General features: G+C 51.9%; 1 protein-coding gene across 1 annotated transcript in view; it reads left to right on the forward strand.

Moving 5' to 3' along the window:
- Positions 1–6,706, forward strand: part of MYT1 (myelin transcription factor 1) — an 88,583-nt gene that overhangs the window by 129 nt on the left and 81,748 nt on the right. The window lies entirely within an intron of this gene.

The raw sequence follows: 6,706 nt of genomic DNA on the forward strand, positions 1-6,706 counted from the left end.
GGTGAATCGCGGACCCACAAATTATCCCCTTGTTTTAGGGTGGTTTTCCGCTCGGAAAGGGGTTCCCCGAATGTGTTTGAGAGCGCAGGTTTCCTGTGTTTGCGTTCAGCCAGAAAAATCCCGGTCTCATTCCCCCCCCCTCACCCCAGGCTCAGCTCTAAAGGGCTACAGGTGCGGGGGGGGCGGAGTGAGCAGCCCCCGGTGCTGCTGCTCCCAGACACCGGCGGGGCTTTGTCCCCGCTGCCGCGAGTTTTGCCTAATTACAAAGGACAAGGAGGGGAGGAGGAGAAAATCCTGTTTTCTGCCGCTTCTGGTCACAGTTCTGCTGGGGGGGGTGATGTTTGGTTTGGTTTGGAGTTGTGGGCTTGTTTTTTTTTTCTCTTGCACATTGCTGGGTGATAAAGGGGCGGCGAGGGGGGGTGTTATTAAATATAAAGTTAGTTCGTGCCTGTTCAGCTGGGTGTGTTTCGGTGCCGGCATTAACCGAGGCACAAAGGAGAAAGTTTGGGGGCTAATGCGAGGTGCCTTTTGCAAAAGATGGTGATTGCTCCAATTGTTGTTCTTCGGGGAGAAAAGAGCTCTAGATTTGGGTTAGACAAAGACATTGTCTCTTCGGGAAGGAACCGCCCAAATCGGGGAGAAGGGGCGCGCCGGAGAGCGAGCAAAGGGTTATTAAAAGTTGGTTTTTTTTTTGTGCCTGTGCGTGTTGTTCCATCTGCCAGGGGCCTGTAGTGGGCAGGTTTCTTCGCAACCCTTCAGCTGTTCCATATACAATATTAATGCTGGCCATTTCTATTCGGCATACAACAACACTAATTGTAGTCTGAGGCATTAAGGCAGCCAGCCCATCTGCATAGAAGCTTTCAGAAAGAAACAAGGCAAAAAGAAAAAAAAAAAAATCTTTCACCCCCAGCTGGTAACCGGAGAAGTTCGTGCCAATTACAAATGCATAAAGTTTGAGATCTAATTTACTTTGAAACAGGCTCAAAGAAGCCAACGAAATGCAGCGCGGCGGTTTGATGGCTGTATTTACCCGAGCGAAGGCAGTTTTATTTTGAGTAACCTGAAAGTTGAAATGCTTGAACTGAAAACATGAGCATAGTAAGGTATTTTAAAAGGAAGAAAATAAAATAAAAATTAAAAAAAAAAAACCAAACGAATTGCACGGGGTGGGGAAGGGGGTGTGAAAGGAATCTACTTTTTAAAAAATCCTTTTGGTATTCTCTCCTGAAGGCCAGGGGCTGGCGGGGACCCTCGGAGCAGCCCCCTCAAACAGTGTTTTGAGGGTGAAAACAGGTTTATTTTGTATTTCTCTGCTCTAGCGGTTCCCTTTAGGGAAGCGGCAGCTCTTTCAGTCCTGGGCAAGCACAATAATTGCCTCCTCTCTGGAAAGAGCTGTAAAGTGACTCCGTAGGGCTTGGGCAAAAAGAATTTAAAAAAAAAAGAAAAAGGGGAGGAAAAAAAAAATAGTCAAAAAGGCTGGAAATGGGTTAAAAGCCGGAGCTGTCCGTGGTGCTGACCCGCCGCCCGCCCGGTTCCACGCGGGACAGCGCCGTCCCGTCCCCCGTGTCCCCCTCCCGGCTCCTCCGGCGTGGGGTAGAGGGTTGGGGGGGGAGGAAAGGGGGGTGATGATGATGATGGTCGACCGGACCCGGAGATCTTCAGGCCTTGGGGAGGGATTTGGGGGCTGCGAGCCGGGAATTCCTGCCGGCTGCCGAAGTTGCCGCCGGTAATTAGAAACTAAGAGGAAGGGCAACTGCTTCTTTGCGGCGTTTTGGGAGGAGGGAAGGGGAAGTCTGGGGAGTTTGGGAACAAAGGAAAGACAAGCCCCCCCCCAACTCGCAACCCAGAGCTCAGTAGGATGGTATCAAAGCTGTCAGCTGCCTCCGGGCTCCTGGGTGCGTTGTTAATAAACGCAACACCAGCAATAATCCACTCCGTCTGTGCCAACACTCGGAGGCACAGGTATGATCGCACGTGTGTGTATGTTCGTCTACACACAAATGTGCGGGGGGGACACACATTTCCGTGGGTACACATGCAAATAAACACACTTCCCTCCCTCCCTCCCGCCTTCGCAGCCTCCCCATTGTGCTTTTTTGTTTCTCAAGTTTGGGCATTGCGTCTCTAAATGAAACCAGCGTTGGAGAGGAGCAGCAGTGAGTGGAGAGGAGCCGAGTCCTCCCGTCCCTCCCCGTGATTGTATCGCGGGTGCAGAACAATGGAGATGCAGTGTAGCACCGGGCCTGCTGCCTGCAGATAAGAGTTTAATAGAATTTCTGAATGCCAAAGGTTTAGGATGTAAAATATCCCCGTCTTCGCGGTGTGTCCGAAGGAGATAGAAAACCGGCTTTTTCAGGAGTACTCTCTGCTGAATACCTCCTTTATGTTAATGGTTTTAGGAGCGCACCAGGCTTGGCAAGCCCTGGGAAGGAGCATCCTAGAAATCTCCAAAGCGGCCTCAACAGTTTAAAAATTGGTATTTTTGTCACCCTCTCCTCAGTAAAACGCCCGAGATGGGGAATCAAATCACTGTCCCCTGCCTTGTGCCCTGTAACAGTCCGTGGGGGAGACGGGGGAGAAACCTCGGGCAGTTTGAGAGGGTTTCCCCCCCCCCTCCTGCCTGCCCCCAGCCTGAGCGGGGCTGTGGGGAGCTGGAGGGGGGGCTGCTGGGGCTCCCCCAGCTCTGGAGCCGGAGTTTCCCCGCGGGAGAGCACATTCCCAGCAGGATTCAACTTTCCCTGCCAGGCTCTGCCTCTGCTCTCTGAAGGCTCCTGGGGGTTTCCGTCCATTTGGGAGCTCCGGCATATTTTCGGAAGTCTTCATTAAAATGACATTAAAGTCTTAATCGCCTCGGCGATGACTGGGGAAGGCGTGAGGGTGCTGGAAAATGCGCTGGGTAGGAAGGTGACCCCCCCTCCCCGCTCCCCTCACCCCGTGGGGCTGCAGAACTCCTGTATTTTCCTCCGCTATTTCCCAAAAGTTGCAATCCAAGTGCTAATGCTCCCGGAGGGAGCCGGGACGTGCTAATGCCCCCTCCAGCTCTGCGAGGGCTTTCTCCCCCCGGGGTGGTCAAATCTCTGCCGAACAGAAGCATTTTCTAGGAAAGATGATGCCAGCTCCTGGAAAGTGCGGCTCTTTCTGGGAGGAAATGGAAGAACACGCACTTTTCTCGCTTAGAAACAACCCCCAAAACTATTTTAGTCATGGCTTTCTTTTAGGACTTCTCCTTAACGTTATTCTCCTTCCCGTCCCAGCCTGAGCGGGGCTGTGGGGAGCTGGAGGGGGGGCTGCTGGGGCTCCCCCAGCTCTGGAGCCGGAGTTTCCCCGCGGGAGAGCACATTCCCAGCAGGATTCAACTTTCCCTGCCAGGCTCTGCCTCTGCTCTCTGAAGGCTCCTGGGGGTTTCCGTCCATTTGGGAGCTCCGGCATATTTTCGGAAGTCTTCATTAAAATGACATTAAAGTCTTAATCGCCTCGGCGATGACTGGGGAAGGCGTGAGGGTGCTGGAAAATGCGCTGGGTAGGAAGGTGACCCCCCCTCCCCGCTCCCCTCACCCCGTGGGGCTGCAGAAGTCAAATCTCTGCCGAACAGAAGCATTTTCTAGGAAAGATGATGCCAGCTCCTGGAAAGTGCGGCTCTTTCTGGGAGGAAATGGAAGAACACGCACTTTTCTCGCTTAGAAACAACCCCCAAAACTATTTTAGTCATGGCTTTCTTTTAGGACTTCTCCTTAACGTTATTCTCCTTCCCGTCACGAAGCCGCGATCCGTCCTGCCCGGGGTGAGGCGATGTCTGCTGGGAATGTGTGCCGTCACTTTATATATAAATATATATATATTTTTTAAGGGGAGAAAAAAAAAAAAGAAATAATATTTATACACCTTTTAACCACTCGCTTTTGAATATGTATATCAGCTAATATGCAATACTTCCAGGTTCATAGAGGCGATAAATTTCCCAGTCTGTTCTTTATGGTGATAGGTCATCTTCCTAACCACCAATAAATATTGTAAAGTACTTTCGCTGGAGCTGTGCTAACCCAGGGCATCTGTCACTCGCTGCTTGCTGCTATTAGGAATTATTGGGCCGTACCACGCGTCGGGATGCGCGGGGGGGGAACGCGGCGCGGCGCTTGTCGCTCTCGCCGTCCTTTTGTGTTGCTGCTTTATCAAAGGAGCCCCGAGCCTCGTGCATATTAATTATGAATCAGCTCGGGGAAAATCACTCACCTTCTGCCGGGTGTCGGGGAGGGAAGGGAAGGGGGGGGAAAGGCGAGAGGGGCTGGCGGGGCTGGGAGAGCCCCAACTCTCCGTGCACTCAAGTCAGCAGCTCCATCTCTCTCTCTCTCTCTCTCTTTTTGATGCTATACTGTAAATTTATTTCACCTCAGAGAGTAAACAGATATATTGCAACCCCAAGGGTTCATGGGTAGTGTATTTACAAAGGGAAGGCGCAGCGAGCCCCCTCTGTGCCATTTCCATTAATGAGAGCGGTCATTAAGTAAATGAGACATTGCCTTTAGCAGGCTTAAGAGTTCACACACTAAGGAGTATCAGATATTTAATTGAAACCAACAACCCGTCTTACACGCGTGTTACTGGTGTAGGGAAGTGGGCTGCCCTCCAAGAACTCTCCCCCCACAAAAGTCTTAATCGCCTCGGCGATGACTGGGGAAGGCGTGAGGGTGCTGGAAAATGCGCTGGGTAGGAAGGTGACCCCCCCTCCCCGCTCCCCTCACCCCGTGGGGCTGCAGAACTCCTGTATTTTCCTCCGCTATTTCCCAAAAGTTGCAATCCAAGTGCTAATGCTCCCGGAGGGAGCCGGGACGTGCTAATGCCCTTCCTGCCCGCCCCCCCGCCCGGGGCCGGGGGCTCTCCCCCAACCCCCCCTCCCTCCCGCTCCTCGAGGGCTTTACTCTCCGTGCACTCAAGTCAGCAGCTCCATCTCTCTCTCTCTCTCTCTCTTTTTGATGCTATACTGTAAATTTATTTCACCTCAGAGAGTAAACAGATATATTGCAACCCCAAGGGTTCATGGGTAGTGTATTTACAAAGGGAAGGCGCAGCGAGCCCCCTCTGTGCCATTTCCATTAATGAGAGCGGTCATTAAGTAAATGAGACATTGCCTTTAGCAGGCTTAAGAGTTCACACACTAAGGAGTATCAGATATTTAATTGAAACCAACAACCCGTCTTACACGCGTGTTACTGGTGTAGGGAAGTGGGCTGCCCTCCAAGAACTCTCCCCCCACAACCTCCCCCATGCAAATTTCATGATTGGTTTCCGTGATGTCATTTTGCAAAGGGGCAGACAATAGCTGTGGGGAAAGGTAAGTCAATATTATGTTCTTTCGCTGACAAAGGCAGATAATGCTGGCTTTTTTTTTTTCTTCTTTTCTTTTTTTTTTTCCTCCTTTTTTTTTCTCCTTCTTTTTTCCCTCCCCTCCCTCGGATTGAGACAGAGGGGGAAAGGCTTTCGGAGCACACAGTTGATGTAAACAGACGCAGGCGTTTCGCCTTTAGAGCACGAAGGCTGGGGTTGTTGTTTTGAAAATTGCACTGGAGAACCGAGGGGATTTTGATGATGATCATCATGCTCCTAGGTCCATCTTTGCTCGCTCGCTCTCTCGCTGGCTGCGAGACACTAGTGGACATGTTATGCTTCTGACTGAAAAGAGGTCGAATAAGACGAGAAAGGAGGAGATTGCTTTTAAAAAAAAAAGAAAGAAAGAAAAAAAGGCAACCCAAATAAAGCACAACGTCGCAGCCCAGCCGGGAAACTTTCTGAATATTTCTGGAAGAGGATGCTCGCCGGGTTTGGGGACGGCGAGCCCGGTGGATGTTTATCCGGAGGGAAGCGTTAGCAGAAGACGCTCCCGGGAGGAGTTTGCGCTGCCGGCGGCGGCCTCCGCGCCCGCGGAGCTCTCGGAGGTGCTGATGGCGGTGCGCGCCCGCGGTGCGGGGGGCCGGGGCTCCGCGCGTCTCTCTCCGGGCTCTACCCCCCCCATTCCCAAAACCCGCCCCAGCCCCCCTTTACTACAAAAAACTCCAGCCCAACTCTGCAGTTTCTTACTCCTGGGTCTGTAAGGAGCTCCGCGCCCCGCGGGGGGGCCGCGCTGTGCTCCGCGATGGACGCGTGTGCGGAGGACGCTCCAGTCGCCTGCCGGGTGCTTGCTCTTGCCACCGGCGGACTTTTCTCTTTTTTTATTATTTTTTTTCTTTTTCTTTTTTTTTTTTTTTTTCCTCCCCTTCTTTTTTTTTTTTTTTTTATTTCCCTTTTTTTTCTTTTTTCCCTCCCCCCCCCCCCCCCTCCTTCTTCCCCATTATTGACTACTTTCGAGTTCTCTATTTATAGCAGCCAGGAACAAGGGAAGTGTGCCATGTTTGTGGATTTCTCTCTCCCTACATCGGCCAGGGCCGAAATCTGAGGGTTCTTTATTTTTAGCTAGCTCGGAAGAGGCTTTGCTTGGCTAATCTCTTTATCAATTTTAGCAAAGTTTTTTTTTTGTTGTTGTTGTTGTTGGTTGTTGTTTCGTGGCTAATTCGAGGGGAGGGCGAAGGGAAAGGGGGCCGGTGCCTGAGGATATTTTTGGGCTGCCATCGACCCCGGCGAGTTAAGGCTGAGTTTGGGGCGCAGTTTGCGGGTAGGACCGACCCTCCCCGGGGAGGTGACCCCGAAAAGGGGGCTCAGCACCCTCCCAGGC

Source organism: Calidris pugnax, unplaced genomic scaffold, assembly GCF_001431845.1.
Source record: "Calidris pugnax isolate Ruff unplaced genomic scaffold, ASM143184v1 scaffold50, whole genome shotgun sequence".
NCBI lineage: Eukaryota > Metazoa > Chordata > Aves > Charadriiformes > Scolopacidae > Calidris > Calidris pugnax.